Source organism: Fukomys damarensis, unplaced genomic scaffold (assembly GCF_012274545.1).
Source record: "Fukomys damarensis isolate Sample0158 unplaced genomic scaffold, DMR_v1.0_HiC HiC_scaffold_22, whole genome shotgun sequence".
In the NCBI taxonomy this organism is placed as follows: domain Eukaryota; kingdom Metazoa; phylum Chordata; class Mammalia; order Rodentia; family Bathyergidae; genus Fukomys; species Fukomys damarensis.
Genome location: NW_022900934.1, coordinates 4,035,782 through 4,062,155, shown reverse-complemented (window position 1 = coordinate 4,062,155; position 26,374 = coordinate 4,035,782). Strand labels below are relative to the sequence as shown.

Genomic DNA, 26,374 nt, shown 5'->3' with positions numbered 1-26,374 from the left:
ATTTTCCCCCTTCCCCTGCCTTCCCTTCAACCCCTCCACCCCTCCCCTATTTACGAAGACGTCATTTCCATTTCTTCATTTCCTCAGGTTAATTCCATTCCCTTCTTTCCTTTCCCCTAAGTACATGTTTAATTTTGTTAGAAACTGCCAAGCTGTCGTTTGAAGTGGGTGTACCATGTAACATTCCCGGCAACAGTCCCCCGTTCCATTGTTACATTTGCCCACAACTTTGCCAGCATGAGGTGTCACTGGCATTTTTCATTTTAGGCTCCTGAGAGGTGTGCTGCGGTAGCTGACTGCAGCGTTAAGTTGCCTTTTCCTGCCGGCCGGTGCAGTTGGTCGCCTTTTCGCGTGTGTGCGGCTCAGTCTGCCCCCGCGAATGTTGCTGCTCACGTCTGCCACCATTTTTCTAATTGGACTGCGCGTGTGCCTTTGCTATTGAGTTTCCACGGCTTTTGTGTAGTCTGGATATTAGTTTTACCTCAGGTTTGTAGTTTGCAAATATTTTCTTCCCACTTAAAGTTCTTCTTTCATCTTAACAGGATCTTTTAGAGAGCAAAAAATTTTACATTTTAATGGAGTCTAATTTAATGATTTCTATTTTACTAATTGTAGTTTTGATGTTGTATGTGAGAACTCTTGGCCTTAACCCTAAATCCCAAAGCTTTTCTTAATTTTTCCTCTAAAAGTTTTCTAGTTTTTGCATTGAAATCTATATTCCATTTGAGTTATTTTTTCACATGAGGTGTGAGGTTTAGGGTCTCTGTCTCTCTCTTCCTACTGAGTCTAATTGCTCCAGAGCCATTTGTTGAAAAGATTATCTTCCCTCCATTAAATTGCTTTTGTACCTTTGTCAAAATCAGCCAAGCAGAGCTGTGTGGGCCTATTTCTGGGTTCTTCATTTTGTTCGATTGATTCAGGTGTTTAAGCCCCATAGATACTGCACTGTATCTTAATTACTGTTGCTATATGGAAAGTCTTAAAATTAGGTAGTGTGATTCCTTCAACTTCATTTTTCTTTTTTGAAGTAATTTATTAATTTATTATTGCAGTAACTTTGAATTTCCATGTACATTTTACAATACAACTAATACTGTTCTCTGATGATCAATTTTTATTGAAAAAGGAAACATGAGTTTGCTATGTCCAACGGTTCTATCAAATCACATTAGGAGAAAAAAATATATAAACACTGCACTTAAAAAACTTCCTGCGACCCTGTTTAACGGGCCCCTAGTCGGTGGATGGGCCTCGCCTCTGGCCCTCAGGTGGGGAAGGCTGTGCTCTCCGGGGAAGCTTGCTTGGTCCCTCCCCTCGCTCAGGGACTCGCTGGTGGCCGAGAGCCCCATGGCAGCGTCTCTAGGAGAGATGGATGGATGGGCTGATGGATGATCCAGCTGATGGATGGGCCCAGGTGTGCTGTTCTGCCCATCTATGGGCTCCTCATGGACGAAGGGAAGCGGTCAGACCTTCGTTCGGCCAGAGCTGAGTGCTGCCTGGGGAGAAGTCGGTAGTTGGCGGCGGGGACAGGGTGGAAGCCGTGAGGAAGCAGGGCCGAGAGCCAGCGAGGTGTGCTGGGAGCAGTGGACTCCGGCAGACAACTTGGCAGATTTCTCTGGGTGGGAAATTGCGAAAGCAGGAAGCTGCAGGCGTCCTCGGTCCGGTCCTGGCAGCAGCCTGAGAAAAATGAGGAACTAGACAGGCACGCTCTGGAGCTGTCCTCGGTCCTGAAGCACCTCTTCCCTGAGGGACCTGAAGTCCACGGCGGAGCTGGCCTTGTCCACTCCCCGTCTACAGGCCCCGCACTCCACAGTGCTCGAGCAGTTCAGTCAGGGCCCACAGCCATCGTGTGGCACGGGACGCTCTCAGGTGTCCAGGACCTTGCACAGATAGCAGCGCGCCCCGGAACGGAGAAGCTGCCCGGCGAATGACACTAGCCAGGACCGGTCATCGGTTGTTAGCATCTCGCTCCTCCTCACCCCTCTTAACGGAGGGAAATGGCCTCAGCTTTCGAGGTTTTCATGAGCAGCACTCTCCAGGCTGGGCTCTGCTTTCACTGTGGTTTTGGGTAGTGATTTTTCTATCCGTGCTTTCTGCCCTCAGACCACTCCTACTACACAGTAGCAGTTCAAACCATCAGCCAGTGAATGATTGAATTAGATTTTTGCCTTATTCTTTAATTTATTATTATTATTATTATTATTATTATTATTATTATTATTATTATTATTGTTTTTACCCCAACTGACTATGAACTTAGTGAACATAGGGGCCTTGCCTTTGTTCTGTTCTTTGCTATTTTGCTGCAAGGGCCTAGCCAAGTACAGGGCCATGAGGTTCCCAAGCATGAGACCACAGCCTGTCCTGGGGAGTGAGTGAGCAGGACCATGGGGAAGGCACAGGAGAGTCGAGGCTGCTGGGCTGGGCTCCCTGTTTGTGTCTGTGCCTGGAGGAAGCGGATGTGACCGGCCAGCATGAGCCCCACTGCCTCGGGAACTTGGCTGGCCGTCCCTTCCTCGAAAGCCACTTTGAGAGGATGTGGCCCGTGCACGCGTTTCCTCACACACGTCCTCTCTTCCTTCCTTGCCGGCCTGGGCCTTGCCCTCAGCCCTCTGTGGCTGGCCTGGCCCCTTCTGGCTCTGCAGCCCTGGCACTCACCTGGACTTCTCAGTGCCGAGGACGGAGCCTTCGCCCAGCTGTGGGCCCTAGCCTGCCTCAAGGGTCCTACGAGGGTGGGAGACCAGCAGGGAGCTGGAGCACTTCGTCCCCCGAAAGCCAGTCAGCTGGAGACTCAGTCGCCACTCGATCATCTCTTTCTTTTTTGTTGGCCTGCAATAATTTGCTGTGTGCTGAGGGTCCTATACTGCAACTCTGGCTGAAGATTTTCTTAAAAGAAAGTCCCCAGCCAGGCTGGACGCATTAGTGTTGTCAGCATGACCGTTAGCCTCCTTCAGAGTGAAGGTCAACAAATAATTTTCAGCTTTGTTTAAAGCCTCTTTAATGGATTCTATAAAATTCTCTAATTATGAGTGATTTTCTACCAGAGTGCTGGGGAGTGTTTTAGAGCTTCTCTGTACCCATTTTGCTCTGTTCACACAGAGTTCAAGTTGTCTAATGTACTTAAGCAAGAGGAGGCATTTCTTTTCTTTCCTTTTCTTATTAAAAAAATAAATAAAATCCTACAATTTGGGGCTTTATTAGGTAGGCCAGCTCTCTCTCTTTCTTTGGTCTGATTTAAGGAGTTTTAAGCTTTACTTTCTGTCTGTTTCTTGTCACACAGCAAGAAGCGAATGCCATTTCGATGACTCAGAAGTCCCTTTCTGACAAACAGACTGTAAGTGCCTTGTGGGGTGCCCATCATCTCATTTGAGCCCCACCAAGGAGCACTAGAGGAGCCACTCAGCTCAGGGTTCCGTGGCCTCAGCACCGGTGACATTTGGGGCTGCACCTTCCTCTGTGCGGGGCTGTCCTATGCTGAAGACCTTTCAGAAGCATCCGTCTCCAGACACTGTCCAGGGCCTCCTGGGCAGCGAAATCACCATTCACTGAGAACAGCTGGCTTAAACCAGTGATGGCGAACCTGTGGCATGCCTGCTACAGTGGGCTGTTGGTATTATTGAAAGCTCTAAAAGGTTTGCTGTCACTGACTTAAACCATTTTTCAGGTGAGGGGACCAAGGCTCGTGTGCACAGAAGAGCTTGGCAGTAGAGCCACAGCTGTTGTGCTGCAGGGGCAGGCCTGAAAGCCTCTCAGTCTGCTTGTGCCAGTGGCCCATGGAAGCCTCGAAGCCCAGGCAGGGTGTCAGTCTTTTCTCTCCTCTGCTGTGCTCACTTCCTGCCACCTTCCTGCTGCCATCCTCTGCACCAGTGCTTCTGTTCAGCAGCTATCTCTTGGGGTCTCTGTTCATCATTCTTTGCCTCCTCTTCGGAGTCTGGGGAGGGAGGAGGCATCATGATTCTGTCCCACAGTGGTCCTGGGAGCCCATTCGCAGGCTGGGGGAGTGACAGAATGTGCACTAGGAGCGAGAAGATGTCCCTACAGCCGCCATGGCTTGGAGATGTCACTGTCCTTCCCAGCTTGGTCCAGTTCCTGTTCTGTTCATGAACTGGAACCAGACTCCCCGCTGACAACCGTCTGTGGCACCCGTGTAGACACCAGTCTGAGAATGTCCACTGGTGAACCCTGACCTACCTCATTCCTGATACTGATCTTTTCCTGCACTCTCTTGCTGCAAGAGTTGAGTTGGGCAATGTTAACAGCAGGGTGAAGGGTGGAAAGCAGGGAGAGTGTAGTGTGTATGTGTGTTGTTGTTGTTGTAAGGGGGTCCTTTCATCTAAGGTTTTACCCATGTGGAAAGCATTGGATTAAAGAAAGCATAACAAGAATTCTTTATTTCAGGACTTCTCAGAGCCTTTACCTGATAAGTGTTCTGTGATTGTCCCAGAGCAGTAAGGATGCAACATTTCCCAAGGTACTTTGACTACAGGACCCCTTTTCTTTTTCGTGAAGTGTTTCATTTTATTGTCCAAAGAATGTTCTTTGGGAAAAGTGTCAGCCAGAGATGAAAGTCCCTCTCACCTACTTCCTATTGCCAGTTTTAAAGCAGCTTTGAAAGTAGGGAGTGTGAGACACCATCAAACTCTCTTTGGGTTGGATGTTTCTCAGGGGCTGGATTCTGAGCAAGACCCTGGGAGAGGGAAAATGTCTCTCACGTGATCAGACGTCCCCAGAGCCCCAGGGACCTCATCTACCCGTGCACTGCCTGACAGTGGCCTGGGGACAGTGTGGCTGAGAAAGATGGATCCGGGGGTCCCTGGGGGGGAAGTGCCCACCCATACCCTCCTCTTCCTCAGAAACTTGAGTAGAGAGATAAAGGGGACAGAGTGCAGGGAGAGGAAGGAAAACAGAAGTTTCCATTTGTACCCGATGGTTTTGTTTTTTTATCTGTTTGCAAATGTTCAGTGTAATGGTTTGAAACCCAGCCGTGGAGCTGCTGCCGCCCACACGCAGAGCTGCCGTGCCACTGAGCTCTCACAGGCAAAGCCATCTCACCAGCGTCGGCCATTACCCCGAGCCCACAGCAGGCAGGCTGCTCCCCACCCCGGGCCCTGCCCCTGCACCCTGGCACCCTGACACCCACCGCCCTCCACACACACACTTCTTCTTTTTTTAACTCTCCAGCACTCGGTTTTCCCTAGAGGAGACATAAAAAGAAGGCAGACATGGGACTAGCAGGGAGAATGCTCCTGCCTCATCGCAGCCTCCGGCTTTCGGGAGAGAGCGGCAGCCCCCCGCTGCCTGTGGACTGACCACTCAAAGGTGAGAGAGGACTTTGTGATTTCTTTGTTCACCTGGAGGTCTGGGATGCAAGGCCAGGTGAAGGGATCCTAGTCACAGCCTGGTCTGATGCCTCTGAGTGTTTCTATGAGGCAGATGATGGCTGCTCCCTGCCAACACACCCTTTTCTCTGACACAAGCCCCCACTCAGGGCCCGGACAGAGCCTTTGAACCCAGCGGCTCCTGCTGCCCCCCCCCCACCTGCCAGCCCAGCCTCCCAAACCTGAGGCATGGAGTAAGATCTATTGGTTGTGGCCCTGCCTTCCCAGAGTCACCTTGACCCACGCTTTGGGGGCCACACAGAATGGTTCTCCGTCCAAGGGGCTTTGGGAAACCTGTTTCCCTAGTGGCCCCAAGCCCGGTAATCAGAAGCAATCAGACCCAGCTGTCCAGCTAATCTGTATGAAATAGGCTTCCTTCCTTGTAGAAACCAACAAAGTTTAAAATAGAAGGGACTGTAATCGGAAACAAAGCTATAGAGTTCTGTGTGTGATGCCACAGGCAGAGACATCCGCATGGAAAATATTAAGTACAAATTACACGGCTTACAACCATGGGAGCCAGGAAAAGAAGTGATTTCCTTGCTTATTAAGCATGTTTATGGGTCGGAGGGTAGCTGAGTGGGGACATCACTTCTGGAAGGTTGAAACTTCTCAGCAAGAAGGAGAGAGAGAAAAGGAAGAACAACAAAGATGGACAGAAAGCAAAAAGAAAAAAAAAAAGGGCCATAATGTAATGTACATGATAAAAGAGAAGCAGAGAAAAAGGCTCCCAGTTCTGTGCAGTCAGGGGATGAATCAGTTGGCAAAGATCTATTTTTAGTCTCCAAGATCTGCTGTTACATTTTGCCTGGCATTAATTAATGTCACAGGCATGTTTCATGAACGCTTCTGAAGGGCCTTAGCGTGTCATTCAAACTGGAGGTGTTGATCCCTGGTGTGGGCACTCCCCAGCTCTCCAAGGTCTGGTCTCAGACACAAACACGCATCCAGAATATTCTGCTCTCTGTCCTTGTCCTCTTGGGTCTATCTGTTAATCTCCTTGTTCTAGCCCTTGGGTGTCTGGCCATTAGCCAAGGGAGAATTGTAATTGTTATGCTTTGTTTTTCAAAAAGGAGAGGTTGTACAGCTTAAATTATATATATGTCATTGGTCATGGCTTGGGATAAAAAAATTAGGAAGAAAAAGGAGACCCAGATGGGCTGATTTTGACAAAGGTAATTTCATGACTTGGGAACATCTTCTAATATAGTTTAGGTAGTGTAATACTTTGGCATGAACTAATGACATGACTGGGACGGGCTGGATGTTGGGTGAAATTGTGTGTGAGGCTGCTTATCCCAGAAAGGCCTGCCTGTATTTCAGGGGCAAGGTCGTCGTTCTGAAAAGGAAAGTCAGAGCAGGACTACCATAAGCACGGTTCCTAGCTTCCTGGTGTGGAAACGAAGGGTAGTGTCCAGTTAAGGAGGAGGCAGAATGGGCAATGAAAGGCCAAGTGGTAGTCATCCAGTTGGGACAGATGTGTTTGTACATTCGTACTATTCTCGGGTCAGCGAGACAATGGGGCTACGTCATGGCCCCTAATGAGACCTCCCTTGCACACTCCTCAGCTATTCAGAATATCCTCCCATTCTCCTAGAGTTAGTCTGAGCCATGGAGGCTTCATTGCCTGTCACCTCCTGTCAAGGCTGGTGTGCAGTTTCTTCATTCTGTCGGTCGTTTCCCTGGTTGGCCTGTCTAAGACAGAGCAGGCTGGAGAGTCCCCATTGTGTTTAGTGACATGTGATTGGAAGTAGGGCAATTTGGAAGGTACAGAGGTGCTCTGGGTGCTCTGGTCATCATCGGCACAGCTAACTTTGAGGTTCCTGAGAAAGACGTCCATCCTTGACTCACTGAAGTTATTAGGAATAAGGGGCGTAACAGAGAGTGGAGCCAGCAGAGTGCTGCCCGTGGGTTTCATATCATGAGGCTCCTTCCAGCATGCCCACTGCTGGGTCAGGGATCCTGAGTCCACCCGTCTCCATTTAACAGACCCCAAGGTGCCTTGATCTTGGGCACTGCCTCCTTCCCCAGAGGATCTGGAGCCTGGGAGAAGGGCACAGTGAGGTGCTCTGGGCTGGGAACAACTGTGTCCACAAGACGGAGAGCCAGTGAATGGTGCCACATTGGTAACGGGTTTCTCTGGCTCTTTCAAGGCTGGCCACGTTAGTGACCATTGTTAGGCAAGCTGGATTCCTAGTTCCTGTCGGCAGACTGGACAGGCAAATGGCTTTCAGGCCCTGTCCTCTGTTGGAGATCTGACTAGTGACGCTGTTAGAAAGTCCACAGAGATTTCAGTAGCATCCTGTGGTGCCCCAGAGGTCCCCTTTCCTGCTTTGTGAGCCCTTCTGTGCAGTAGTGGTCTGATAAGCAGGAGCCAGTAAGGGGGTCTTAACCAGTGGGCCCAATCTCAGGGGAATGCATGTTCTCATGGAGGAAGATCTTCTCGGGGCCTGGTGCTGACTGAGGGAGGGCCTGTCCTGATGTTGTCGTTGCCTCTTCCCAGTGGGCATGGTGCCTTATCATCACCATCTTACGGAACAAAAACAGAGCCTATGTTTTTGGTTGTAGTCTTTGTATTTTATCTTAAAAAATACAAAATGTTGCATTGCACCCACAGTATGTCCACTGATCTTGCTTTAAGACAAGATCTCCCACTCAAAACAAATCTTCGGGGAAAATGGTCACTCCTGAAAAGAGGCAGGTATTTACCCGCAAGTATCCACAGCCTGAGGCCTTCTGCATAAGCCAGAGGCATCCACTGTGCAGTGTGCTTCCTCAGAGTTGCCCGACATAGATCTCAGGCCTGGGACTGGCTCTAAGGGAACAGTAGAGTTTGGCTTGAACCCGTATGCCCAAGCTTGGGCCCAGCCTGCACGGTTCTCCAGCACAGGTAAGGAGGCCTGCAGGGCCCTGTTGCTGCACTGCACCCTGGGAAAGGTTCTGTTTGACCCCTGTGTGTCAGGCAAGGTGCTGGGCAAAGAGGGCTGGTGCAGGGGCTTCTTTCCCCATGGGGCTAAGCCCCTCCCACAACCCTGTGGCTAGACCCTCACGCCAACCCCAGAGCCAAAGTGGTCCGGCCCACAGACCCCCCTGTTGCAGCTCGCCTCTTCCTCTGTGACCTGCCACGGCCCTCACATCCTGAGAGAAGCCCTAGAAACAGGCTCTGTTGATACAAACACATACAGGCTTTGCCACAGGAAACGTAGTCTCACATTTGCAGCAATAACCACTGGGCTCCTCACACAGACTAAAGCAGGACAGATTTTAGATTTTAACTAAATTAGGAAACATATGCTCTCTCTCCCTCTCTTTCTCTCTCTTTCTTCCTGCAACATTTCTCAGTTTTCCCCATTTGTGGCCCCTGCCCTCTCTTCCCATTCTAGGCTGGGCAGCTGCACAGTTAGGAAATAGAGACTGCGTTTCTCTGAGGTTAGGTAAAGGCTGTGGAAAAACAGGATATTAGTAATAACAGAAGCCAGTGGGCCTGTGGTCACAGGTAGGGGTGTCAGATAAAACACAGGACTTCCAATTAAAATCTGAGTTTCAGGCAAACTGAATACTTTCTCACCATAAAAAGATTATATAAGATATATTTACTGTTCCTTTGAAATTCAAATTTAACTAAGCACCCTATATTCTTAATATATGTGTTATACCTAGTAACTGTAGCATAGGAGACGCACACCATGAAACTCAGAGATGCGACTGTGAAGAATCAGGAAAAACTTTATCCAGAGTTGGCTCCTGACCCTCTGATGGGAATAAGCAGCCCACTATGTGCCCACAAGATCTCGCATTAATGTTTTATGTGTGAACACCTCTCCTTGGGTCTGCCCAATAGAGATGTGTTATAACTCGTTGTCCAAGGGAGACTCTGAGGCGCAGGGAGATTGTCACGAATCCCTAGGGTGCTCTGCCAGCTCCTGGCCTGTCTCCCTGCATAGTACTCGCTGGCAGTGGGTGGGTGAGCAGAGCAAGCTTTGGAGGAGCAGTAATAACAGGTTAGCTTGGAAGTGCTCTGTGCGGAGATGGGAAGGCCTGTGTCAACACATGCAAATTATATGCAAATACATTGGCCTGCCTGGAAGGCTCACTTACCCGGATGGGAGACCCAGGCACACAGCCTCCACCTGTCTGTGGGTTTCCAGCAGGGGCAGGGGTAGTGGACTGAGAGCTGCTGGCCCCTGGGAGGCCCACATTCCTGGGGCGTGTGGGTCGGGGCGAATGCACGCACATGTTTTCTCTGTGTGGATGCAGATGTGACAGGGCTGGTGTGGAGGCGGATGCTGAGGCTGTGGGGTGTGTTGTTGTGTGCGTGACCTGCCACCATGATCTGTGTACTCCCAGCAAGGCACACGGCTCCCGTCTCCCAGGATAACCTTCCCCGAGGCTCTGGAGAGAAGGAAGCAGTCCTTTAATCTGGGCCTCTTCCCGCTGATAGGGTACATGACAGGGGGAGATCAATTCTAGCCAGGGAGGGGTCCTGGAGAACTTTATTGCAAAAGTAGCCTTTGTGGAATGGGCAGCCTTTGGGTATGTGAATCCAGGAAAAGAAAGGCATCCCGGGCTGAAGGGACAGCCTAAGGAAAGTGTGGAGAAAAATCTGTGGGCTGCTCAGTTTGACTAGGAGGTCTGTCCAAATACCCACCCACCCATCCACCTATCCATTCATTCACCTACCCATCCATCTATCTACCCACCTAACCATCCACCCCTCCGCCTACCCACCCTTCCATCTATCCATCCATCCATCTGTCCATCCATCCGTCCATCCGTTCATCCATCCATCCATGGCCATGTGCATGGAACAGGTGAACAAAGTAGGAAGATCTCTGCTCTCATGGGAACTGCGTCATTAAGTAAGTAGTGGTACCTCTAATAATTTAATTTCAATCATGATGGGTGTATTGGAATCTGAGCTGGTCAGGGAGTGGCATCTATCTGAGGAGGCTTCCCCAAGGTTATGATCACCGAAGGTGTAGTAGGAGGCAATCAAGAATGAAGAAGGCATGGTAGACCGTGAGTTTTGCTCTCTGGGGATGCTGACAGGGACAGAAGTTGAAGGACCTGAAAGGCCAGTGAGTGTCCGGGCTGTAGGTGACAAGAAGGGAGGCTGGAGGAGGGGCTGGGGACGTCAGCAGATGCCTGCACACATGGGACCTTGTGGACCAAAGGATACTGTTTTATCCCAAGAGCAAAAGACTGTTGCATATTTTTAGCCAAAGTGGAGATGTGTGGATGTAATTTTATGTTTTTAAAAGCCACTCTGGCAATGGTGCAGAGTGGTTTTGCATGGGGCAAGGTTGAAGGCAGCTTGTATGTTTTACCACTTGGCTACCTACACCGTCTTCCACCCAGGGCACCCAGGGATTGCTAGACAGCATGCTGCAGACTCTATCCCTGAGTTCAGCCCTGCTTGGATTCCCACCATCCTTGCTTCAAAGAACATGTGGATTGGCTCCTGGTACCCAGGCTCTGAGTTCTTCCTGTTTGAGCCAAATCCTGAGGAACTGGACCCAGAGAGAACAGGAAGAAGCCACTAGACATGAAACATGCTGAAGACCCACTGCCTGACTTTTGAGAAGGTCAAGGCTTGAGCTCTCTCTGGCTGGGCCTAGCCTCCCTCACAGGGCAGATCCCTGGGGAGCGGTAGGCTTGGTGGGAGTGGTACAGTGCTCCAGCAGGGAGCGAGTGCCAAAGCATGCAAGGTGAATGGCTTAATTGTGTTGGACGCTGCCCAGACAGCTTGGGTCTCTGGCAGCCAAGCTCCACTTGTGAGGCTGGGAGACGAGGTGGGGTGAGGAGAGGCAAGTTGAACTCCTGAAGGTCAAGGACAGGGCAGCAGGAGGCTTTGGCCATGTGGTCTTGGAGAAGGAATAACTGCCCTACTAATTAGTACTGTAGTGAAATCTTTCTTTGAAGAAGCCACATGTGTTTTTTGCTCTTCTAATACAGTGGAGAGGTTTCATTTAACAACTGTGTACCAAGTACCTACGTGGAGTTAGGCTAAGAAAGTAATATTTTGTCCCCATCACCAATGCAGTGTCTGGTGAGAGACTGATGTGCCACTGGGCTATAATATACCATCCTTAGGTCTCCCATGGTGAAGAATGTGTGCGAGCTCTGGGCCTTTGGGGATTTGTGCGACCCCATTACCTGTGTAGCTGTGTCGTAGCTCACAGAGGGTGGAATGTTTGAATGGAGCTTGCATTTTTCGCATCTCAGGGCTAGGAAACATGCGTTCAGAAATTGGGGCTTCTTGAAGGACACGCACAGTCATCTCACCGCCAATGGCTCTGTCCCTTGGAATGAATGTCGCCCTGTCTGAACAGGCCGCCGTGTGGTTCAGCATCCGAGCAGTTTTCTGAGCGCCAGATTCAGAGCAGTCTGGCAGCTCAGGACCTTCTCAGGAGCACGTGGACACCCTGATATTTCTTCTTTCTGTATCCGTCACCGTTGTCTCTCCCGTCACAACTCCACCCTCCCTCTCCTTTGCACTGTGGAGCCCTCCTGTGCTGATGCTGGTACTGTTCTCAGTTGTTCTCACACCTCTGTGCCAAGTCCTGTGCTACTTGGAACCCAGCCTCTCTGTGGCCTGAAGAGCTCTGCGGCCCTTGTCGCCTGCCTTCCCTCTGGCTCCCCTCTGAGCACTGCCCTCTTTGCTATTACCCTGCAGGCCTGTTGGCCTTCTGCTGCCCTTCGGAAGTTGTAAGACCTCCAGACCTCTGCACTCACTGCCCCCTCTGCCGGGTTCCCTTTCCCCTCAGATTTCCCACGGCTGAGGCTTCCTTGTTTTTCAGGGTTTGTGAGGGGTTGCCCCTTCCACCTTCTTCTTCATCACTCATTATAGCTCTTTTCAGCCCCTGCTTTTGTTGCCTCTAGGCCCCCTCCAAAGTGGCCTCGGTCATTTATGCATTTTTCTTGTGCATGGCTTTCTCTCACACTGGGATATCAGCCCCAGGAGGGTAGAGATCGAACCCATCCTATTCTCCCTGACCCTGTGGCTTCAACAAAGCCTGGGGCAGGTTTGGACTCGGCCAATATTTATTGAATGTGTCAGGCAATTTTCCTGACATCTGGGAGAGAGCACATCTTCTTCTCTCATTGCCTTTTTGGATTAGAATCTGCTCATTTGGCTTTTGTTATCATTTTGCTCTCCAATTATCTTGATTATGCATCGTACAAAAGATGGTAGGAGAGTCTGGTGAAGACAAAGCCCGCTCAGAGGCAAAAGGAAGGGATAGAGATGAAACCCTTTCAAGTGGACAGGAGAGCAGGTGAGGCTGGGCACATGATGCACTGATACTTTTGTCTTTGCACACCTGTGTGTGCTCAGAAGACACTGAGGTGAACAGGAGCAGCTGGGACCCGGTGTCGTGGCTGATGGCGGGGCCTCTCCGCTTACTGACTGCGGGTGACCTTTCCTGCCCCGTGATCTTTAAAATAAGGGGATGCAAACTGATTTTAGCTCAGGTGCTAACCTCACTGGGAAAGTTCACCTTGGAAGTCTGGGTAAAGGAAGCTTTGGGTGCCAGCTCAGTAGGGAAGAGAACCACGGCCATATCGACCCTGAATGTGGGGAGGAGGGAAGGGGCACTGCACTGTGCTCGACCTTGTTTGACTAGGTGGTCCCTAAAGCACTGTTGGCTCCAGATTCTGAGAGTCTTTCCTTCTCTGGGAGTGTTTAGACCCCTCACTGCATCCCCAGCATCTGGCCTTGTTAGAAGTGATTGGAAACCCCTTGTGGAGGATCCAAGGTGCAGGCAGACCCAAAGGATGCATGGGTGAGATACATCCTTTTCCTAGTGCTCAACTGAAGATTGAATTCCTAGTGCGGAAAGGGAAGCCCTGTGAGAGGCTGTGTGTGTGTAATGGGCACCACTTTGTGATTTGAGGTAAGAGTGTGCATGCGCGAAGCCGGCACTACCATCGAGGCCAGTGGCATATCCCTCACCTCCGTTATCATTCTCTGTGATAGGAAAACCTAATGTAGGATCTACCTTTAGAAAAGTTTAAGAGCACACCACAATATCGTTAGGTGTAGGCACTGTGCTGCATGACCGATCACCAGAACTTACCCCACATTCTGGACCTGTGCCCTTCGGCCATCGCCCTTCCCAATGCCCACTTCCTCCAGCTCCTGGTGGCCACCCTCCCGCTGTCTGCATTGTGAATTCGATTCTTGTGTAATACTTATGCTTGTGGGGACCTGCTCAATTCACTCAGCGTGACACTGCTCCAGGTCCATCTCTGTGGATGCCAAGTCTGGATCTCCTGTTTCTAAAAGTTGAATAAATACTTCAATAAAGGGTTCTTTTTAGAAAGAAGGAGAAAACAAAAATAAAAATAAATCCCACTTGAGTGGAGCTGTGATTCTCATACTCGGGGCAGAGCTGAACTGAGGCCACAATAACTGTCCTGTGGAGGGGACCCTGAGCACTGGCTCCAGAGCTCAGGTGGGTGGCTTATAATTTGAGCTCTGCCTCTTTCCAAAAAGGATTTGAAGGGACTGAGAGTAAGAACACACCCAGAGGAAAGGCCGTCAGAAATAGAACCAGGAGACACCAGAGGCCATAGGGAGGAAGAAAAATCAAACCAAAGCCTGGGGAAGGGTCAGGCTCTCCCAGGCCAGCACTTGGATTCGAGGAACAGTCATCATCTGGTTTTACCAGGACAAAAGTATTCTTGGCTTGGAGAAGCAGCTGGCAGGGGCTAATATACAAATGTGTGTTTTAATCTGCTTATTGAACTGTTTAAATGTATTGTTTGGTAAATACAACCAGCAGATGCTGATTGGCCAGACCCCGAAGCAAGAGGTGTGGCAGGTCTTATCCTGCCATGGTCCCCATCTGGATCGGTGACCCACCCCTTAAAAAAGAATAAGAAAACAAACTCCTTACATAGGAAACTTTAGGAGGAAGAATGGGGGGTAGCTTTTCCTGTTATAGCTGAAATATAAGGCTTTTTCTATCTGGTCTAAAGAATTCATCTACAAAAACAGTGGGTGTTGCCAACAAAATCACTTCAGGTGCTGAACATGATTTCTTTTTTACACTCTGTGATTAAAAGTCTGACAGCCAGGAGCTCAGGAGCCATCTCATGGCTTCCCGAATAGGGACACAATCTCTGGAAACAAAACGCCCTGCCTTTCCCGGCTTTTCTGATGTCACTCGGGCCCTTTCATTACATGTGGCGCTGTGCAAGTGCAGCCTGTGGCGACGGTGTGGGGAAATGAACTGCAGAAGGCAATTAGCAGGGCGAGAACATTGGTGCTGCGGGTGTGGAGAGGCGCTGCGTCGTTCCCCTGAGCGCAAGCGCCGCCAGCACAGCCTCCATCAAGCCAGCCACGGCAATGTGGCAGGGACGGTCCAGCCTGGGCGCCCAGGGAGAGCGGCTGAGGCAGCGGGTCAGGGGAGGCGAGCGAAGAACAGTTTTGGAGAAACTGTCTTGTGAGCCAGAGGGCATTGTTTTGGCTCCCTCTGTCCCCACTGAGCCACTGGGGATGGCAACAGGCTCATCCGTCTTTCCCCTTCCTTGTGCGCTCGTGTCAGGGGGTTTGAGCCAGAAAACCCAACCAACCCACACACGGCCCATCCAGGTGCTCAATGGATCAGAAAATGGAGGCATGCAGTTTGGGCTGACGTTTCCCTGAGACTGGTGTGCAAATCCCTGAGGGAATGATGCATGTGAGAATGTGTGTGTGTGTGTGTAGACGCATGTATGTGACTTTTTACCTTCTTTAACTTTAGCAAGGGCTCTTTTTTTTTTTTTTACTAAACTTTTTATTTTGGAATAATTTTATCGGTAAGTTGCAAAGTTAGCACAGGAGTTTCTACATATCATTTACCCGGTGACCCTCCTGGGGCATTCACATGGTGCAATCCTGAGAGCCAGAGCTCCGGAGTCCCAGACTTTGGGTGTGTTCCACCATCTCCCACATGTGAGGATGCTCACCTTCTGTTCTTGGATCCACGCTGCCCTTGGTAGCACCTTTTGATACAGCTTTTTCAATGATGTGCAATACGCGTGGAGTTATTTTAATGTATGTTACAAAGTTGTATTATGATCACGTCATCTAGTAACACAGCTTGGGCACATTAAATGATAAAAGCAAGTCACTTTGAAGTAACATGGCATCGATATGAACAGGAATAAAGACGGCACATGGTTTGCTCATGAGAAATGGTGTAGCCCTTTCCTTCACAGACACACAGGGAGGTTAGGATTTGTTTCTTGTCACAGGCAAGTTAGTAGCCAAGTCCTGGCCTGGGGATGTGCAGCCCAGCACCCATTCTATGCTCCATAGAGCTGGGAGCTGGAAGGAGGGAAGGAAGGAAGGAAGGAAAACTCTCAGTAGAAATAAAGTTTCCATTTCAATTATTCAGCTCATCCTTGACCCCCATTACCATGGATAATCAAAAACTGGCTGGATGCATCATGCTTTAAATAAAAACATCATTTAAGTGGCCCTGAGGACGTGCAGACAGATAATTGCACGGGGTACTTGTCCAATTACATGTCGGTGGAGGGGCCCTTTTCTATAAGCTTAGAAATGAGAACAGGCTCCTGTCACACACGTCTGTGGAGTGCTTCTTTATGAAGGGACTCAACAAATACAACCTCATTTTTCATCACATGAGGCTGGTAATTAGGAGCCTCTTTTGACAGTAGAGAGAGCTGTATAAAGGCCATTAAGGGGAACCAGATTTCCAGAGGGAATGAAGCGACAGTGTGTATGGCCCCAAAGAGGGGCATTGTGGAGCCCCAGGATGGGGTCCCACATCCATGCAAACAGGAAGGATTGCACTTGCTTTTGACTGTAGACCCTGGTTGGGAGCCTTTGGGACCTTCCGCGTTGGGCAGGTCAGCCGATGTGAGTTTGTAGGTCTCCCCAAGGCAGGTTGTAAAGAGAAGGGTTCGGTGTACTTTGCTGTTCAGCAGATGTTGACCAAGGACTGACTGTGCTTGGCAGGAGTGCTGGGGCTCTGTCATCTGAATGTGAACGCATGTGTGTGCAGGGGATGGTGACGGGGCAGAGACCTAACCATCGCAGATGACACAAGGGATAGCTGAATGAGAGGAGGGGTGGGGACACAGAGCAGGGACATGCTGCTGAGTGTCCATGTTGACAGTCTGCAGAGGAGAAGACGTGACTTTCATGACTAGACTGGGGGGGGGTCCTGGTCCTTCTTAACTTACGTCCAGGATATCTACAAGAACACTGAAACAAAAGACAAGAATACCCATTCTCCCCATTCATTTATTTAACACATACTTTGGGGGCCATGAGTTCAGTCCTTGGAAGAGGATCACGAAGTTGAGGATGTGGCAACAGGGCCAGAACTCCTGGGAGGCTCTTGGGGAGCTGTGTCTCATGGCCGCTGCTGACTTGACTCAGAGGCACCAGTAAGCATCACCAGTCCCTGCTTGCTTGTGAGGCTCTGCCATCCCTGTGCCCCTGCTCTCCTCAGATCCCCCGCTCACAGCCCAGTGGTGAGCCGGACAGCTGGGCTCTGATGGCTTGGCGTACGGCTTTCTGTTCCAGGTGGGCCTGGGAAAGGTCCTGGGCACTGAACCCCAGTTTCCCCAAAGGCAAGGGAGCATCCTCTGCTCTTCCTGCCACAGCTCCCTGGGGGGCATTTGTGTCCAGTCTCCCGAGGCCAGTGTGCCATCAGCCTTGGGCACAGTATTTGTCCCACCTGTGTCTCCCTTGGGCATGGGGCATCTGATGTTCTTACATGGTTTGTGGGTCCCTGGGATAGTTCTGTCTCAAAGAATGGTCATACAGAGAGCAGTTTGCCAAAGGCCCTTGCTCTTGGCTAGGGATCAATTTATCCTTTAGTTTGTTTCCTTAGTGGGGGAAAAGGCCCAAGAAAGCTAGGTAGTTCCTTGAAATTTATTTTTCTTTTTTTTCCCATTAAGTTTATTAGTACATTCAAAGCAAACAATAGTTACATTCATTATTGGGACCTTGTACCTTTACTACTTTTCTTTTCCTGTGGTGGCTGTTACCACATACTCAGCCAATGGGTTATCGAGTGCATGCTGTAAAGAGTCAAACTCTATTGTGGTGCTTAGGAAAATTAGAAGAGACCTATTCACTTAATATGGAGATATACCACACAATTCTCCCTTTTGAAGTATTTAATTCAGTGGGTTTAGTACCAACCCCTGTGATGATCTATTCCAAAACAATTCAAGAGCCCCAAAGAAACCTGGTCCTGTCACTGGATACTCCTTGAACAGGGCTGAGATAGGAGAAGAATAAGATGCTCCCCTGAGGGGCACAAGTGAAAGGTGACCAAAAACTCATCGTTGAGATATATTTTGGTGCAATATTTTCAAACTAAAAATTAATGCCGACAAATCCATGTTGAGCAAAATATCAAAATATAAAATAAAGATGGCGCCCCAGGAACCATGGCTGATGCCAAGCCCCTGCCTTGGCCTCTGCCGTGGACGCCACAGTGGAGGCTCTGCAAACGTCTGCACCAACTGCAGCTTCGGCAAACGAGTGCCCTGGCCCTCACTCCCGCTCACTTGCCCGGCACGGTCTCGTGTCTGAGGTGACATTTTGCACACCTACATTTCTGGGCAGCAGCCTTTGTTTATGAGTTGTTAGATCAACAGTCACGGTTGCTAAAGACCTGAGCTGTGGCTGTATTTTTTTTTTTTGTCTCTGCTTCTATCTCTTCCTGTTTTCTGAGGGTTGCTACTGTCACATAAGTAATGTATAGAAAATAATTTACTTCCCTTTTCTGAGCCAGACCAAGTTTCATCTCTGCTTGAGTCACCTCCAGGTTACTCAAAATGGTGCTTTTCTCTGTTAAACACGGAGTGGACTCAAAGGCCAAGCACTGGGAGGTCCTCCTCTTTTATTTCATTTTCTAAAGCACACAGAACTCTTTCTGTGCTCCGAGTTGCTGTCCGCAGAGTGGGAGCTGGTGGGAGACACCAGGATCCGCCTGGGCGAAGTGCAGAGAGGCGTGCCAGAGCCTCACCTCCCTCTGTTTGACCGGCCCAGAGGTCCTTTATGGGGCTGTAGATGCCGTCAGCAGACCAGGCCAGGCTATTGGGGTTTGGATCAGAGCATCTCTGGCTGAAAATGCTCCACTCTTCATGAAGGTATGTAAATTCTTCACCGCATAAGCATGTAGATGTCAGGGTTTTGTTTTTTTTTTCCTTTCTAAACCCAACAAACTTTTCTACCCTGTGTTCTTAATGATATATTTGTCTTCAAGCACGCAGTTAAAAAAGAAAAACTGCGTAAAACTGGGTCTGACCCAGTTTAGTAATTCCCTCGTGTGCTTACCACCACTGTTGGGGTTGTCAAAATATTTGCTGCAATTCGTAATGGCTGTCAGAAACTAGGCCTACGATCCATGTTCTACTAAATGTAAAAACAGTTATAGGGAAATTTAGTGCTTTATAAACTGGTTTTTCCCAGTGTTGAATCTAATTAAACTGAAGGTGTGAATTGGTTAGAAACATATATTATATCTGCCCAAGAGTTTTAAATACACACACACACACACACAAACACACACACACACGTATAATCTAAGTATTGAGGTTTTTAGTAGAGATACCATTTATAGCAATTCCACTGATCAGCCACCCAAGGGTAGCATTTTTCAGCGAGATTTACAGGGGCCAATGAACCCTGTATTTATATACATATTTGGCTTCCCAGTCTCCAAAATAGCTAAGGGCTGGAGGGAATCTCAGATAAGCCATAGAAGCCAACTCCTGAGAGGTAACACGCCTCTCCTTTCCCGTAGCAAATCTTTCTATAAGAGTGAAACCAGAGATGTTATCTGCTCAAATGTAGTGAGGGACAGGATGCCACTTTAAAAAATGATATCATTAGCCACAAAGGAAAAGCAGAATAAACGTCAGGACCATCTTGAAATACTGTAGCTTTTAACCATCTTGACTTCATCACTCTCACTAAGGAGAAGTATTTAGGGTCATGGGCTAATCTAAGAGTGAACCTTTAGGTTCTGTGGCAATCCTAGGTTCTGCAAGGAGACTCCCAGAAGCTAGGGCAGGAAGATTTGCATCCCTAGTGACACTTAGCTGAGAAGCCAAGAAAGGGTCAGTGGTGGAAGAGGAGCTCCCTGGGATGAGGGTTACCCCAATGACCTGAATGGCCACAGCACAGCTGCCTAGGGAAATGAGCTCACGGCCAGGGGCCAGGGGTGACCAGCCAGAGAGACACAGACACAATGTGCACAGGGAACCAAGACTGGGAAAGTGGATGGGAGGCCTCTGTAGTGGGGGATAGGAGGACATGTGGGAGGGCTTCCCTGTGTGGACAGTCACAGCTGCTGTGTCACCCAATCCTCAGAACAGAGGAACAAGCCCACTCGCAAGATAAGAAGTGGCAGGAGGGGCGGAAGTGACTTGTTCAGGTTCACAGGGTTTTGTAGGCAGCAAAGGTACAGAAACAGCTCTTGTCTCTGAGGTCTGGGATCTGCTACCCATAGTGGCCTTGAGGAAGGGCGAGGCAGAGGGCTGAGCCATGCCAGGAAGTGGCATTGAGCAGTTTGCACAGTGTTGGCTTGGGCACAGGTGGGAAAACTTACCTCAGCTGTGGCTGGCCACCAAGCGTGAGGTCCCACAGGGTGCCATGGTTTTTGTTGCAGTTTCTTTGGATTACTTAGGGTTCATAGCCACAGTAAAGCTTTCCTACAGGTGCCAGGCTCTGACGAGTTGTGGGCAAACTACAGGTGCTATAATAAATAACATGAACTCACACAGGAATGTTGTTTCGATTCATTGTATGTATTTATTTTTACCCTAATAAATTAGGCTCTTTGTTCTGGGATAATTGTGGACTCATGTGCAGTTGTAAGAAATAATACAGACAGCTGTCACGTACCTTTCGCCCAGATTTCCTCCGCGGCAGCATCTTGCCAATCACAGTTGGACATGGGTAGTGGCAGGGCCGATGTACAGAACATTTCCACCACGCGAGAACCCCTGTGACCACACGACCACAGTGACTCTTGCCTGCTCTCCCCTTCCATACCTCCCTCCTCAGTCCTGGCCTCCACAGGTCTATTCTCCAGTTCTAAAGCTTGCCAGTTCAAGAGAGTTCAGTGCACATACTCTGGGGGTTGGTGATTTCATTCAGCATAACTCTTTGGAGATTCATCCAACTCATTACTTCCTGTGTCAGTAGTTTGTTCCTTTTTATTGCTGAGAAGCAGCCTGAGATATGAGTGCACCCCAGTTAGTTTAGCCATTCATCTTTTGGAAGGACATTCAGGGCGATTCCCATGTTGTAGCTCTTACGAATGAAGCTGCTCTGAACATTCATGCACAGGGCTTTCGGGCGAACATGTTTTCTTTTCTCTGGAGTATGCACCCTGAAACACCACTCCTGGGTAGAATGGTAGTTGTATGGTTACCTTGGGGATGCAGTACTAGAAATTGAACCCAGCACCTTCACACTGAGCTACATCCCAGCCCTTTCTCATTTTTTATTTTGAGACAGGGTCTCACCATGTCACTAAGTCACCCAGGTTGGGCTTCAACTTGCAATCCTCCTGCCTCAGCCTCCCAGAGTGGTGGGATTACAGGTGTGCACCACCACACCTGGCATCATGTTTAACTTTTTGAAATGACACCACCATGCTCTTTTCTGGGCTGGATCACTTCATTTCATGTCAGCAGTGTGTCCTGTTTCTCCACATACTCACTGATGTGTGTTGTTTCACTGTTTTCACTGTTGCCATTCTGGACTGGAGTGCAGTGATGCCTCATTATGGTTTTAATTTGCATTTTATTGGTAACTAATGGTGTGGAACAGCTTTTCATGGACAATTTTCCTTTAGCTTATCTTCTGTGATTGTGTGTCTCCTTTATCATTTGTTCATCATCTAACTAGATTGTTAAAAAATTTTTTTTTTATTGCTCAGGTTTCATGGTTCTTGTTAAATTCTAGATACGTGTTCTTTGGCAGATATAATGTTTGCAAATATTTTCTCCAAGTCTGTAACCATTGCCATGTAAGCATTGCACTGCCAGTGTGTGTGTGTGTGTGTGTGTGTGTGTGTGTGTATTGGACTGAACTCAGGACCTTTGCACTGAGCTACATCCCTAGCCCAATTTATTATTTTTTATTGTGAGACGATGTCTTGCTAACTCACTTTTGCTTAAGTTAGTCTTGATCTTTCAATCCTCCTGCCTCAGCCTCACCTGCACACACATTCACACAATAATCAATTGGTCTTATTTATGCACATCTATTTTTATTTTAGTAGTAGTATTCTATTCTACTAATCTATGTGTTTATGCCTCTGGTTAATACAGCTGTGTAATGAGTTTTTTAACCAGATGAAGGAATCTTCCTGCTTTTTTATCCTTCTTCTAAAGTGTTTACGCTCATTCCTTTACCTCTCTATAAAAATTTTAGAACTTAGAAAATCTTTCTGGGATTTTGACAGGAATTGCCCTAAGTCTCTGTATCAGCTTGGGAAAAATTGACAATTTTACCATGTCGATGCTTCCAATCCTTGCATATAATATGTCTAGTCATGATTTAGATTTTCTTTGGGTTCTTTCACTTGGGTTTTGTAGGTTGCAGCATAAGACCTATACATATTTTGTTAGATTTATACCTAAGAGTTTTAATTTTTTGAGTGAGTGTAAGTGGCTCTGTATTTTAAGTTTTGGTTTCCAAATATTCACTGCTAGCTGTTGAAATAAAATGGATTCTTGTGTGTTGAACTTGAGTCCTAGTGAACTCACTTCTTGGTTCTAGAAGATTTAAAAAAAATAGATTCCTTAGGAATGCTACATATACTATCATGCCATCTTCAAATAGACACAATTTTATTTCTTCCTTTGCCTCTGTGTGTCTTTCCTCTCCCTGTACTTTGTATTTCCTTCTCGTTTTATTGCACTGGGGTCATCATTTGGCTAAGAACAGTGAGGAAGGACATCCTAAAGTTCCCCTCTTCAGGAAAAATCGCTTAGTTTTTACCCCTAAGTATGATGCCAGTATTATTTTGTAGATGTAAGACAATTTTTCTTTATCTTATTTTTTTCTGAAAGACTTTTTTCATGAATGGGTGTTGAATTTTGCCAAAAGTTTTTTGTTTAAATCATCAATAGGGATATTACAGTGTGATTCTTTCCTTTTTAGTGTGTTAATGTGGTAGAATATAGTGAACACATCTGTCGAGCTCTTGGTCATGGTTTGTAACTCTTTGTACTATAGAATTCTTTTGCTAATATTCTGCAAATGGTTTTGCCTCTCTGTTCATGAGGGATATCGGTCAGTAGTTATATGGTGTCAAGGTAATACCTATGTTTGTAAAATCAATTGAAAAGTATTCCCTCCTTTTCTATGTTCTGGAAAAGGTTATATAGAATGGGTGTTGATTTTTCTTTAAAAGTTAGAACTCTCTACATCAGAGCCTGGACGTTTCTTATGTGGGAGTTTCAAAGTCACAAATTCAATCTGATAATAGTTAGAATGCTACTCATTCATATCTTTTTCCGATTAGGTGGACTGTGGTAGTCTGTGCCTTCTGAAGAATTGGTCCATTTCATCCAAGCAGTCGAATATGTGCGATGTAGTTATTGCCTTATGAGCTTTCCATGTCTGCAGGGTCCTTACTGATAGCCACTGGTTCATTCTTGTTATCGACAGCTTGTGTCTTTTCTAATTTTTCCTTTGTCAGTCTTTGAAGAGATTCTAAATCAATTTTATAGTCTTGTCCAAGAAGAAACTTTTTCTCTCATTGATTTTTCTCTACTATTTTTGTTTCTATTTTATTGACTTTCCTTGTTTATTATTTCCTTCCTTCTGATTGCTTTGGGTTTATTTTGCTTTTCTTTTGACAGATTGGGGCAGGACTTTAGAGCTTTGAATTGAAACTCTGTCTTTCCTAATGCGAGCACTTAGGGCTATAAATCTCCTTCTCCACACTGTTTAAGCCGAGTTCCACAAATTTTAAGATGATGTATTTTCATTTTCATTCATCAGTGTATTTTTTATTACCCTAGAGACTTCCTCTTCGACCCATGGATTATTTAGAAGTATGTTGTTTAGTTTTCAAATATTTGGAGTTTTCCTATGATCTTTCTGCTACCAATTTCTGTTTTGATACCATTGTGATCCGAGAAGGATACATTTGTCTGATTTCAATAATTTAAATTTGCTTAGCTTCTTTCATGGTCTGCAGTATGGTCTAGCAAGCTTTCTGAATCTAATCAGGAAGTAGAAACTGCACAATAAGTTCAGTGAAAGTGGTTTAATGTAAGAATGATAAAGTATACTTTTTAGTGACCCAAGACCCAAGGAAATTCCATGTGGTACCCTAGGATTGAGAGAGGACCAAGGAAGAACAAAGGTGTAAGGAGATCAGACCTCACTGTAGATTTGGCCACTTGATACCAGAAGTATAGTGTGGTTTAAGCAGACCGCAGCTTGTGTGGCACTGCTGGGTAAACACGAGGCATCATTCTAGCATGTGGACAGGAGACAAGCCATCTGTAGCTGGAGATGTAGGTGTGCACTGGGAATCCAGGCACCAGGAAAATTGGGTTTTCAGATATCACGGTTGCATGGTTGGAAAGAAAGGCTCTTTGGGGTGGACGCCCCAGCCACAGGCATACCGTGTGCAGTCTGCTGGGGTTGCAGAAGGAGTGGAAGATGCCTGTGGACCTTCTGGACTGCAGACAGGTGGCTGGAGCCCAAGCAGTAGCTTGAGTTCCATGCTAGAGGGGCTGCAGAGAATTTATAAGCAGGCTGAGGCCTCACAGATGCTGAGGGGCCTGTGGCTCGAGCGAGTGAGTCAGAACTCGTTCCTTAGTTCTTTTTCCTTTTTCTGGTACCAGGAATTGAACTCAGGACCTTGCACATGCAAGGCAGGTGCAGTGCCACTGAGTTGAATCCCTGGCCCCGCTTCGCTCAATCCTTCCTGGAAGGTTCAGGAAGCCTCTTCCTTCTGTAATGGCACTCCAATATCCTCTGTTGGGAAAACTTACTTTGCACTCTCTTGAAGGGCAAAAAGTGGATGGAATTTGCGTTGCTTTTTAAAAACTAATTTTATTGGTACATTTTAAGTGTACAATATAATGACATTCAGCATGGGAAATGTGTACCTTTATGTAATCTATCTTAGTTCTTATTTTTTCCTCATTTCCCTGCCTCCTTCAACCCCTACACCCTTCCCCATTCACAAAGATTTTGTTTCCATTTGTTCATTTTCTCATATTAATCCATTCCCTTCTTTCCTTTCCCTACAATTCCCCTTTGCACTTTTCCTCCTATTTTACATTATCTATTATACCTTTTAGACCTTATTTATACTTTCAGTTTCTCACACCAGAGAAACTATTTGATATTACACATGTGTTTATTTATTTCACTTAAGAGTATTGCCCCAGTGTGCATCCATATACCTACAAATGTCTCTATTTTCTCATATTTTATGGCTGAGTGGTACTCAACTTATAAAAAAACTCCATATTTTCATTATGCAGACTCCAGTTGATAGGCAATTGGGCGGTTTTCAAGTTTTAGCTATTCCAAACTGTGCTGCTATGGACATGGGTGCACATATATCATTGTGGGATGATTCTATTAAATCTTTTTGGAAGTTACCCAACAGGGGAATAGCTGGGTCAAATGGGATCTTCCATCCTAGTTCTTTGAGGTATCTGCATACTGATTTCCACAGTGGTTGCACCAGTCTACACTCCCACCAGCACTGGAGCAGGCTTCCTTTTTACACACAGCCCCGCCTGCATTTGTTATTGGTTGATTTCATGATAGCAGCCATTCTTTTTAAGGTGACGTGGAATGACAGTGTTGTTTTCATTTGCATCTCTTGAATGACCAGTGATGCTGAACATTTTTCATATGTTTATTTGCGGCTTTTACTTCTTTGTCTGAGAAATGTTTGTTCATTTCAGATGCCCATTTTGGATTTGATCTTTAAATTTGGGAGGTCTGATTTTTTTTAAAGTTCTTTATATATTCTAGATAGTAGACCTTTGTCTGAGGAACAGCTGGTGAAAAATTTTTCCCACATTATGGGTTGTCTTTTCACACTGTTGGTGGTTTCTCTTGCTGTGCAAAAGCTTTTTAATAAGAGATCCCACTTGTGGATTCTTTGTGCTAGTTCACATGCAACTGAAGTTTTGTTCATGAAATATTTTCCTACACCAATGTCTTCAAGAGTTCTACCTAACCTCTCTTCCAGCTGGTGAAATGTTTGTGTTCTAAAATTTACACCTTTAATCCATTTCAATTTTAGTTTAGTGCATGGTGAAAGATATAGGTCTCATTTTAATCTTTGGCAAGTTGAAACCCAATTTTTCCTGCACCATTTATTAAAGAGGCTATCTTTCCTCCAGTGAGGGTGTTTAACTCCTTTGTCAAAGATGAGGTGGCTAGTATGTCTGAAGTTGTTTCTGCATCTTATAACCTGTTCCACTGGTCCTCACATCTGTTTCTTTGCTAGTACTGTGCTGTTTTTATCACAGTAGCTTTGTGGTATAGTTTCCACTTGGGGATTGTGATAGCCCCTACCTAGTCTTTGTTGCCTAGAATTGATTTTGCTCTTCTAGGTCTCTTTTGGTCCCAAATGAATTTTTGGATTGTTTTCTCAAGGTCCATGAAGTATGCTGCTAGAATTTCAATTGCAATTGAATTGAATCTATATAGCAATTTTGGAAATATGGCCATTTTCACTATATTGGTTCTTCCTATCCAGGAGCAAAGGATGTCTTTTCATTTTCTGATATTCTCTTCAATCTCTTTTTTCCAGAGTGCTATAGTTTTCAAAGTGGAGTTCCTTGATTTCATTTGTTAAGTTGATTCTTAGGTATTTCAATTTTTTGGATCCTATTGTGAAAGAAATTGTTTGCTCCATTTCTCTCTCAGTGAGTCTGTTGTTCATGTATAGGAAAGCTATTGATTTTTGTGTTGACCTTGTATCCAGCTTCTTTACTAAATTTGGTTATTAAGTCTA

At 47.0% G+C, this 26,374-nt stretch overlaps 1 protein-coding gene across 6 annotated transcripts in view; it reads left to right on the top strand.

The window, feature by feature from the left end:
• Positions 1-26,374, top strand: part of Znf831 (zinc finger protein 831) — a 207,484-nt gene that overhangs the window by 89,316 nt on the left and 91,794 nt on the right. For 2 of the 6 annotated variants that reach the window (XM_010628753.2, XM_010628752.2), the window contains exon 1: positions 5,048-5,319. The gene's annotated coding sequence lies outside the window, so the exon portion shown is untranslated. Of the gene's footprint in view, positions 1-3,304; positions 3,335-4,398; positions 4,472-5,047; positions 5,320-10,184; positions 10,238-18,455; positions 18,504-26,374 lie in introns of those variants that run through there. The other 4 variants (XM_010628748.2, XM_010628749.2, XM_010628751.2 and 1 more) reach the window with 4 other exon arrangements.